The following is an 11807-nucleotide window of genomic DNA, read 5'->3' as shown; positions in this document are numbered from 1 at the left end:
CCTCGTCCTGCGCAAATGATCCCAAACAAGTTGATTATTTGAAGTGTACACACAAACGAATTTCGGGATGTTTATAAAAGACACATCACCTACTGAAATTGTTTCTTGAATGCAACATCTTCCTGAGAGGGACAGTGTGTATGATTGAGCTGTTGTGATTTGCCATGGAGCCAAACACAGGAAGCGGGCCAAGGTGCTCAAAAAGATGGTGTTTAATAACAAGATCATCAACAAAAAACAAATAGTCATAAACAACGCTAAAACGGGCTGAAGCAGAAAACAAAGAACAAACCTCACAAATCAGGAAGGAACTGAAAAAGGTGATGGTGTTGTGAATGATGATGTTGATGGTGACAAATAATGGATGACCTGACAGCGAGCTCTTTCCAAGCTGAAGGCTTGGGGTCAAAGGGGACAGGTGTGTGGTGATAGGACACACCTGTCCCACTGCCAAAACCATTAGGCATCCCCTGGTGGAAGAGCGTGCAGCAGACCCCAACATTAGCGCCTCCCGGCGGTAAAAGACCTGCTTCATTGACTGATAAGTAAACAGTTTTAATTTAGATAGTGAGTGATAAGGTAGAGTTATTGAAACATTCTTTTTTTGTAATCTTATTGTAAAAATAACTCGATCAGTTGTTGTCTGGGCCATTGCCAGCCTGAGTCTCTCACGACTATTATTACCCCCCCCCAATTTTGTTTTTCAATTATCTTTTTTTTAAATGTACAGTTTATTTTTGTATTTTGTAGTTTCTTAGTTGTTGCACTGAAAAGTCACTATTTTTAATAGACATTTTGTTGTGTCATGCAGGGATTCCAGTTTAAAATTGCATAGAATAATACATTTTAAATGTGTAAAATGTTCACTGCAGAGTGAGGAAATAAATGTTATTATAATTTAATAGAGTAATAGATTTCTTAAAAATTGATATGACATTACTAATAATGTACAACATAAAGGGACCCCAAAACCTTTTTTCCAGTTTTTTTCCTTTTTTAAATTCTTTTTTCCTTTCCTCTTTTTCCTCCTTTGTTTCTTCCTCCCAAACTTTTCACTTATTTTTTCCTGCTTTACTCTTATTTAGTTCTGATTTTCCTTATTTTTAGTTTTTTGTGTTCTTTTTTGTTTTTCCTAGCTTTTTTAGTCTTGTTTTGCTTTCACTCCCTCGTTTTCCATTTTTTCCTGCTTGTTTTTCTTTTTTTCTTTTTTCATTTGATGTTTTCTTTATTTGTTCTTATTTCTTGCTTTTTCACCTTTTTCTTATTTCTTCCGCTTTTTTGCTTTTTCTTTCTTTCCCTTTACCGTTATTATTTTGTTTCTTTTCCCATCTTTTGATTCTTTTTTCTTACCTTTTTTCTTCTTCCTTTTAATCTCTTTTTTTGTTTTATTTATTTATTTATTTTTTATTTGTCATTTTTTCAGACTGCCTTTATCACGACATCTTTGGGTGGGCAGAGCCTGTCCTTGGGTGGGCGCTGCCCACTCCTGCCCGCCTCAGGTAACACCGCGTTTCTGTGCAGATTTCTTGATGGCAACCTGGACCTGACCAGATCCAGTTTGTGTTTTTGTTAGAACAGGAAGTTTTCGCCTGAGTAAAGAAGAATGAAAGTAGGTTTATGTTGAAGTTTATCTTTGATGGGAGCTCAGGAAAAGGACAAGTCTGTGCCTGACGCGCGCACGCGGCGGTACGCACACGCTGACGACTTTAAGGAGACGGGGATGTCACGTGGTCTTGATGGCTGTAAGCAGCCAAGTAAACAGTATGACAACTTCTTGCCTCACCTGCGTCTTACTGTGTGTGTGCACACGCACACACGCACACAGAGGGCTGTGCATTACATGATGAATGCCGTGTATGTCACGCTCGTCGACCCGCAGCAGGAATGTGAAAAAACGCAAGAACCAGGGGCGTTAAAAGACAGGGTAGTGGTGGGCAGTGACCCTCCACCCTCCCCACGGACACACTCTGCCCACCCTAAGAAAACTGAATGTAGTCTTGAAAAAAAAATAATGAAAAAGAGGAAAGGTAAAAGCTAGGAAACAAAGAAACACAAGAATAAACGAAAAAAAGATATAATCAATATTTTTAAAAAGGGAGGAGCAAGAAAATAGTAATATAAAAGCCAGGAAAAATGAAACCAAAGAAGAAGAAAAATTAAATGGGGAAAATTGAGAACGAAAGGAGATAAAAGCGGGGAAAAAAGAAGTGAAAAGCTATTGGGGGAAGAAACAAAATAAGAAAAGAAATAAAAAAGAAAAAGCAGGAAATGAGACCGGTTTTGGGAGTTCCCTTTGTTCAGTATATCACCAAAAAATGTAATATTTTACACAATACAAATTAATTAGTTTTTCTATTATACTACAAAATTATAATAACATTTTTTATCACTCTGCCGTGAACTACAAACTCATTTCAACTTTTTTTTATTCTAACAGAGGTCATGTGGTCCTGATGGCAGGAAGCTGCGGAGTAAACAATATGCCACCTTCTAGCGTCACCTGCGACTTATCGTGCGCACGCACGTGCTCGCGAGCGTGTGCGCGCTCAAGCAGAGCGGTGCCTCACCTGATGGATGCCGTGCGAGTCACGCTCGTCGACCCGCAGCAGGAATGAAGATAAACCATCAGCGTCATGTGACTCAAGAGCCACGCCGACTGTGTCATAATTATTCATATCGTTATCATTAATGTTAAAGATTAAAGGTGGGGTACGACGTTTAAGGTGTCCTTAAAAAGTTGAAAGTTAAATGGTTTCTCAATTAAATATGTTTCTTCAACTCAGTTCAAAGAGCTTTAATTTCCATTGCGCATATCTGCTTTTATCTTACTTTGAGCAGAGTTGTTTGGGGCGGAACATTTTTAGTCAGTGGTGGGCAAACTATGGCCCGCAGGCCACATGTAGCTCGTTAGGCTTTTTGATCCAGCCTGTCAAACAGTAAGAATGTTTTTTGGTGCCAACTTTAACCCAGTTGTTCTTCTGTGTGTCTACAACAAAAATGCTACTTTACAAAATATACTGCAAAAAAATAAAATGCTGCAAAAGTAAATACCAAATTTAGTGCTTAAAAAGAGGGACCTAATGCATTACTTTGCCTTCATTCTGGAAATAAAAAATACAACAAAATTACTATTACAGTAATACTATAGTACAAAAATACTTCCATAGAAATATTACAACAGAAACACTACAAAAACTCCACTGCCCTCGCTGCAGAGCATATACCACCGCAAAGTCCACAGGGGGGCTGCCTCCAAGGACCCCATCCACCCACAACACGGTCTGTTTACACCCCCTACCCTCAGGACAGAGGTACAGGAGTGTGAAATGCAGGACAACCCGTCTAAAGAACTCTTTTTACCCCTCTTACTATGAGAGTCCAAAACGGCTGCTGATCGAATAATACACCACGGACACGTTCAGCACACTACATACACTTTATTACACTACAGACACTTTAAACTGGACCATACTTGGACTATTTTTTGCACGACAGTCACTTTCAACTGTGTTTTATCATATTTTTATCTTATTACCTTAACTAAACTAGAGTTAATCTTGTATTCTTATCTTTTGATATTCGAAATATTCTTTTATGTATACATGTACAGTGGAACCTCAGTTTTCGAACGCCTCTCAGTTCGAACAAATCGGTGTTCGACCAAAAATTTAGAGAAATTCTTGCTTCGCTGTTCGGTCAAAAATTCGGAGTTCGAACGCCGGTAATGCGTGAGTGCGTACGCCAGAGTGCGATGCTGAGCAGCGTACGGGTGTAGATGGTGTAGATCGCCCCCACCCCTCGTGACCAACTGTTATCACGTGCGCACTTGCCTCTTTTTGCTTTTGCTTTTAATATCGGTAAACGGAGTGTTTTAGCCCCTAACTATGCCTCCGAGGAAGGTCGGTGCAAGCAGGACAGGTGAAAAAAGAAAAGTTGTTCGTACAACTATTGCCTTTAAGAAAGACATAATAGCTAAATATGAAAGAGGTGTGCGAGTTTCTGATCTTGCTACAGAATACAGCATGCGCCTTCTGCTGACCACCACAAAGGTAAGAAATCCTATTCATAATTCTTTTCTTTATCTTTTTTTTTTTTGTACACGTTCGTGTTAGCATAATATTTCGTACGGAAGATTACGATAACGCCAACGTACAATTAGCCTGGGTTAGCTATATGATTACGTTGAACATTCAGGTAAACATTCAGGGTGTTGGAACTGAGCCCAAGATTCAGGGTGTTGGAACGGAGCCCCCTTTCCAATGAAGCACTAGCTACTTGTGGTGCTAAAACACTTGTAAACGACCTGATCTTTTTATTTTTACACGTTCATGTTAGCATAATCTTTGGCACGGAAGATTACGACAACGCGAACGTACGATTAGCCTGGGTTAGCTTCATGTTTACGTTAAACATCCATAGAAAACATTGTGTTGGAACGGATTAAAACGATTTACATTATTTTTAATGGGAAAAATGTTTTTGATGATTGAACAAATCGGTTCTCGAACAGGGTTCTGGAACGTATTATGGTCAAGAACTGAGGTTCCACTGTACACAGTTTCTTAGATTTATTACGGCGCCTGGTAGAATTTCATTGTGCAGGGAATTGTGATTCTTTACTGTGCATATGACAATAAACACTTTGAATCTTGAATTGACAAAAAATATGGAAATACTACAAAATCATATTGCAGTAATACTCCAAAAATAATACAGATATACATGTACTGCAAAAGTTTTTCCATGGAACTACAACAAAAATACTAGAGAAAAACAACAAAACTACTACAAAATACAACCATGGAAATACTACAACAGACCACAAAAATAAAACTACAGCGATATTATAATAAAAATACTACAAACATGTTATTACAGTAATACTAAAAATTACTACAGATAAACCTGTACTAAAAATATTTTCCAGGGAAAAAATACAAAAAATCTTGGGAAATACTGCAAAACTACCACAAAAATACTACTATAAAAATACTACACACTACAAACACAAAACTACAGAAATATTATGATAAAAATACTACAAACATGTAATTACCGTAATACTACAAAATATTATCATTATCATTATATACCGGAGCCATATCCCCCTTGTGGGAGGTAGCTAGAGTCGAGAACACATTCCTATTTCTGGGAGATTGACACAGAGGAGGGGATTCCCAGCTCCCTTGCTCAACCCAACTGATGTGTTGGGAGTCATTAGTTGACCAAAACCCCCAATTCCAACCCCTAATGCCGAGCGCCAAGCAGGGAAGCAGTCTCAGATATATATATATATATATATATATATATATATATATATATATATATATATATATATATATATATATGTAAATATGTATATATATGTATATATACATATATATGAATGAATGAATGAAAACTTTTATTTCGAACATAAAAATAAAAACAGGACAAAAACAATGAGTCAACAACAAAATAATGTCACATAACATGTTCGAAAAGGGGTAGTCAGAAGCAGCAGATGCTTATTTTTCCTACCCCTTCATCTTCCCTATTAAATACATTTTATAGATAGCTCCTCTTGTGTCCAATACAACAAAATCTCATGGATATACTTATTACATAGGTCAGATATGAATAATTATAATAGTTACAATAATCACATATTTTATACACTAATCTTCGCAATACTCATCCCTCAACGTCACAATGCGCATAATGTTACTGCGGCACCAGTGATAATAACAATAAAAATAAACACAATACTTATAACAGTTCTGATGTAATAATAGCAACAATAACAACAAGTTAACCATAGTTTGAAATGCAGTATTTCCAATTTCCCTCATATCCCATTTTCTTCATCCCTGTATTTCGCCAGTAATGCATTTTTTTATTTAAATTTGAACACATGGATAGTTGGACATTGTTTGATCTCATTTTGCAAATTATTCCAAAGTCTGACTCCACACACAGACACACACATACTTTTCCTGGTGGTTCTCACATTTGGGATTTTGAATTCACTACAGCCCCTCAAGTTATATTTTCCCTCTTTCCGAGTGAATATTTTTTGTATGTTTTCTGGCACTATGTTTTTGTTGACCTTAAATAACAAGTGTGAAGTGAAAAATTGTATTAAATCATCCAATTTCGATAATTTGGACTGCATGAATAAAATATTGGTATGATCCCGATATCCTACCCTGTGTATGGTTCTTATTGCACGTTTTTGAAGGATAAAAAGGGGCTGTAGTGAACTTTTGTAATTAGTGCCCCAGACTTCTGCACAATATGTTAAATATGGCAGAACGAGAGAACAATATAATAAATACAATGCATTATAATTTATAAGAAATTTGGTTTTATTAATTATTGAAATGCTTTTAGATACTTTAGTTTGTATGTGTCTGATTTCCAACTTAATTTATTGTCTATTATGACCCCTAAAAACTTAATTTCTGATACAATGTCTATTGCGACACCATACATTTTTACTTCTAAATCTTGATTTGCCTTACGATTACCAAAGAATATTACTTTGGTTTTATTTAAATTTAAAGATAATTTATTTATATCCATCCATACTTTTATGTTAATTAGTTCACGATTAATACAGGTTACCAAATCAATATAGTTATCATTTGAATAGAAAATGTTAGTGTCGTCTGCAAATATTACTTTTTTCAACAGTTTTGAAACATTAAAAATATCGTTAATATATAAATTAAATAGCTTTGGTCCCAGGATAGAACCCTGTGGTACTCCACAACAGGTGACCAAATATTCAGATGAAAACTCTACCATTTTTACATATTGCCTCCTCCCCGTCAAATAACTTTGAATCCATTGCAAAGCCACTCCTCTGATGCCATATCTTTCCAGTTTTTTAAATAGTATATTATGATTAATTGTATCAAATGCTTTTTTTAAATCAATAAATACCCCGACTGCGTATCTCTTCTTTTCTATACTATGGGTGATTTCTTCTACTGCATCAATAATTGCCATTGTTGCTGATCTGTTTGCTCTAAAACCATATTGACTTTCATTAATAATTTTATGTTTATCTACAAATTGTTCTAGTCTATTATTGTAAAGTCTCTCTAATATTTTAGAGAACTGAGGAAGCAGAGATACCGGTCTATAGTTTGTAAAAATGTGCTTGTTCCCATTTTTGTATATTGGTATAACTTTTGCTAGTTTCATTTGATTTGGAAATTTGCCTGTTAGAAATGATAGATTACAGATGTAGGTCAATGGTTTCACAATGCTATTTATAATTTGCTTAATTAGTACCATATCGATGTCAAAACAATCCATAGACATTTTGTTTTTACAGTTGTTAACCACGTCTAAGATTTGATTCCGTAACCCCAGATAAAAACATGGTCTTGGAGTTCATGTTTATCAGTGACTCAAATTGTTTACCACTGCACTCTGGGATATTTGCAGCGAGCTCTGGTCCAACATTTACAAAATAACTATTGAAATTCTCCACAACTTGATTTAAATGATAATTTTCACTGTTCTTATCAATAAAATAGTTCGGATATGCATTGCTTACATTCTTTCCTTTTATTATACTATTTAATATATCCCAAATACCTTTGATATTACTTTTGTTATGATGTAATAAATTGGTATAGTATAATTTCTTGCTTGCTCTTAATATTCCTGTCAATTTGTTTTTATATGTTTTATATCTGTCACGAGGGCATGGTGGCGTGGAAGGGGACCGGACCAGAACGGAGGCATGAAGGGAGAACTCAAATGCGTTGACGATCCATAAGTTTTATTTTACAAAATAAAAGTGGCCCAATACTCCGGGGCAAAACAGAACAACACAGAGTTCCTCCGGCACGAACTCAACAGGACAAGGCATAACAGACTAAAACAGGACAAGGCATAACAGACTAAAACAGGACAAGGCATAACAGACCGGGATTGTGTATAATGAGTAATGAACCCGCAACGGCAGAGCCCACAATGCAGCCTTAAATACAGACCCACAATTAGTGGAACTGCTTTCAGCTGTTGCCCAGAGGGCGGGGCAGACTGGTCACCAAGGCGACCGTGACAGAGCCCCCCTCTTAAGGGACAGCTCCCGAGGTCCCAAAAAAGAAAAAATTACAACCTCACGCCCCGGAATGTTGACGCTCGCGATTGGGGCAACCCCGCTCCCTCCTCCGAACATGCAGGAACGGGGAGAGGCAGGCGCCATCTGCGTCGGGCGGATCGGAATCGGCGCTCGGCAGGGAGGGGGTCTGGTGGGCAAACTGGCCAGGGGATAACAGACAGGCAAAATCAGGGCAGGTAAACAGGACAGGCAAAATCAGAACAGACAAGACATGAGAGAGTCAAAATCAGAACCGGCAAAACAGGAGCAGCTGAGTCGGACTGGCACGCAGGCAGCGGAGTCGGACTGGCACGCAGGCAGCGGAGTCGGACTGGCACGCAGGCAGCGGAGTCGGACTGGCACGCAGGCAGCGGAGTCGGACTGGCACGCAGGCAGCGGAGTCGGACTGGCACGCAGGCAGCGGAGTCGGACTGGCACGCAGGCAGCGGAGTCGGACTGGCACGCAGGCAGCGGAGTCGGACTGGCACGCAGGCAGCGGAGTCGGACTGGCACGCAGGCAGCGGAGTCGGACTGACACGCAGGCAGTGGAGTCGGACCGGCACGCAGGGGAGACTGAATAGCAGGCAGTCGGCACGGGAGTCGGGCAGGCAGGCATCAGAGTCGGAGTCGGCCCGACGGGCAGCGGAGTCGGAGTCGGCCCGACGGGCAGCGGAGTCGGAGTCGGACTTGCACGCAGGGGAGAGGGAATAGCAGGCAATCGGCACGGGAGTCGGGCAGGCAGGCGTCAATTCTTCCTGGGACCCCATTCGAGGCACAGCAAGGGCCACGACGGGCGGGGCCGTGGTTCGAACGGGCAGGGAAGGCCAACTCAGTAGGCGCCTGCCGAACTGCGCTCTCCAGCTCTCCCCAAGTCGCGCTGGGATCGTTCGCTGAGTTCTATTTGTTGGCGGGTTCATTCTGTCACGAGGGCATGGTGGCGTGGAAGGGGACCGGACCAGAACGGAGGCAGGAGGCATGAAGGGAGAACTCAAATGCGTTGACGATCCATAAGTTTTATTTTACAAAATAAAAGTCGCCCAATACTCCGGGGCAAAACAGAACAACACAGAGTTCCTCCGGCACGAACTCAACAGGACAAGGCATAACAGACTAAAACAGGACAAGGCATAACAGACTAAAACAGGACAAGGCATAACAGACCGGGATTGTGTATAATGAGTAATGAACCCGCAACGGCAGAGCCCACAATGCAGCCTTAAATACAGACCCACAATTAGTGGAACTGCTTTCAGCTGTTGCCCAGAGGGCGGGGCAGACTGGTCACCAAGGCGACCGTGACAATATCGGGATTCGGCTTCCTCAGTTCTTAGTTTAATACATTTTCTATATAAGTTATTTTTTTTCTTACAAGCATTATGTAAACCCTTAGTTATCCATGGATGGTTTACAGATTTATTCTTAATATTAGTTTGTCTCATTGGGCAATTTTTGTTATACTTGCTGGTGAATATTTCCCAAAAAATGTCAAACGCATGATCCACGTCATCTGTACCATATAAAGCATTCCAGTTTTGTTTAACTAAGTCATCATAGAGTGATATAATAGTCTCTTCAGTTCTAACTCGTTTGTAAACATAATCCTTAATTGATTCTTGTCAAGTAACCTTTTCATCATACACTGTAAATACTGGTAGGTGATCAGAAATATCACAAACCAGTAACCCACTGACGTTTGTAAATTCCATATTATTTGTAAAAATATTGTCAATGAGTGTTGCACTGTGTGAAGTGAATCTACTAGGCCTTAATATAGTTGGGTACAAACTCATACTGTACATCATATTAATATAGTCATCAATATTTTTATGTTTGTTTGGATTCATTAGATCGATGTTGAAATCTCCACAAATGAATAGTGTTTTGGCGCTTATTGTTGAATATGTTTTTTCAGCCCAGTTTGTGAAGGTTTCCAGATTTGAGCCCGGTGATCTATACACACAACTGACTATAATATTTTTCCTTTTTTCATTTATAATTTCTATTGTAATACATTCAAGTAAATCGTCAATGACAAATGACATGTTTTGTAATATTTTCGATTTTATTTTTTTGTGCACATATATAGCTACTCCACCTCCTATTTTGTTTGTTCTATTTACATAGTTCAGATTATAGTTGTTTAATTCAAAATGTGCACCCCTTTCCTCACTGAACCACGTTTCTGAAACTGCAATAACACTAAACGGGTTCTCAAATTGTTGTAAGTATTCAGTGATGTCATCAAAATTTGTGTACATACTTCTACTGTTAAAGTGTATTATTGAGAATTTGCCTTCAGATTTAACAAAAGTATTGTATTCATTTCCAGTATAATATTTGCAATTGTCTGAGCTAGCTGAAAGGAATTTGTGGTCAGGATCGAAGTCATCTAATCTTGAATTATTGGAGTCAGTGTGATCAACAATGCTCAGTTCCGGTAAATCATGGCCTAATATATTATGATGGATTTTTTTATTGTGATCTGTAATAAAGGTGACCATATTGTCAGTCCAGGATGCCATTGTTACACTTCAGGCAAATCTGTCCAGCTCCTGCATTTCTCGGACCCAAAGTATTTTTGCTTCTACTGGAGTGCCGTTTAACTTTATGTATACTCTGCAGTTTGAAGTCCAAGTTCCTTGTATTTTGTTCGTTTTCCTCAAAAATCGAGCCTGTCTTGCAATGTCAGAGTTTTTTTTGCTTAAGTGTTCATTTAAATAAACATTAGTCCCTTTTAGTTTTTTTCCTTGCTTAAGGATTTCATGTTTCCGTTTTCTGTTGATAAATCTCATGATGGTCGCCTTAGGTCGGTTCTCACCTCTTGTTAATTGGTGGCATGCTTCTATGTCCTCAGCATTGATGGATATGCCTTTTTTGCTCATAAAAGCAATGACCTGTTGCTCAGCAGAGTCTTCATCAGCATCTGTTGCAATATTATTATTTGCCACAGCCTTGGCATAAGTCTGAGGTTTAATGTCCAGACCGGTGATAATAATGTCATTTATCCTGGTGTACTGTTCCAGATCTGCTACGCGTCCTTCAAGCGCAATAATCCTCTTGTCTTTCTCCAAGTTTTCGTTTTTTAGGTCTTTGATTTCAGCCATTAAACTTAAGATTGTGTCTTGTTGTTTAGTGACTATATCCATTTTATCCATTAAAAAGCCGAGTGACTTTTAAATTTCCTCGAGTTCTTTATCTCTGCTCGGCATCTTGAAAACTTCACGTTTCTCTTACGGCACCGTCCGCTGATCGCCTCACCCGATCGCCCTCTGAGTGTCAAGTTGTTATTTCGCCGGACTTAGTTTCCCCGGCTTTTGGTCGCTTGTATTCTGTTTTGTCCTGTCTTTTTCTGAGGCCTGCCTGGCTGATACGAAGGAGAAGGATGATCTGGGATGGGTCAACGGACCGGGGTCTGACCTGCAGCATGTCAACCCCTGCATTTACCAGCTGGCGTCGTCGTTGATGTCATGCTCTTTCCGGACATTTTCAACATTTTACCTAGTGTTCACTATTCTGAATACAGTAATGCTAATTGTAATTCACCCTGTTCAATCCTGGAAGGGGGATTACCACATGTGAGGTCCTTTCTCAAGGTTTCTCTTTTCTCCTCACACTGAGGTTTTTGAGTTTTTCCTTGCCCGCATGCTGGTTTGCTGGTTTAAGATGAGGTAATTGTGTAATTTTGTAACTGTAATCCTGTGCAGTC

The 11807-nt window shown here is 39.1% G+C and overlaps 1 pseudogene; it reads right to left on the bottom strand.

Moving 5' to 3' along the window:
• Positions 1 to 2546: 2546 nt before the first annotated feature.
• LOC148348002 (uncharacterized) lies at positions 2547 to 10939 on the bottom strand (annotated as a pseudogene).
• Between the last annotated feature and the right edge of the window lie 868 nt (positions 10940 to 11807).

This window comes from Urocampus carinirostris, chromosome 18, assembly GCF_059441175.1.
Source record: "Urocampus carinirostris isolate Australia breed hairy pipefish chromosome 18, RoL_Ucar_1.0, whole genome shotgun sequence".
Taxonomy (NCBI): Eukaryota; Metazoa; Chordata; class Actinopteri; order Syngnathiformes; family Syngnathidae; genus Urocampus; species Urocampus carinirostris.
Note: the sequence above shows the minus strand (reverse complement) of the source record. Positions and strands in the feature narration are given on the sequence as shown.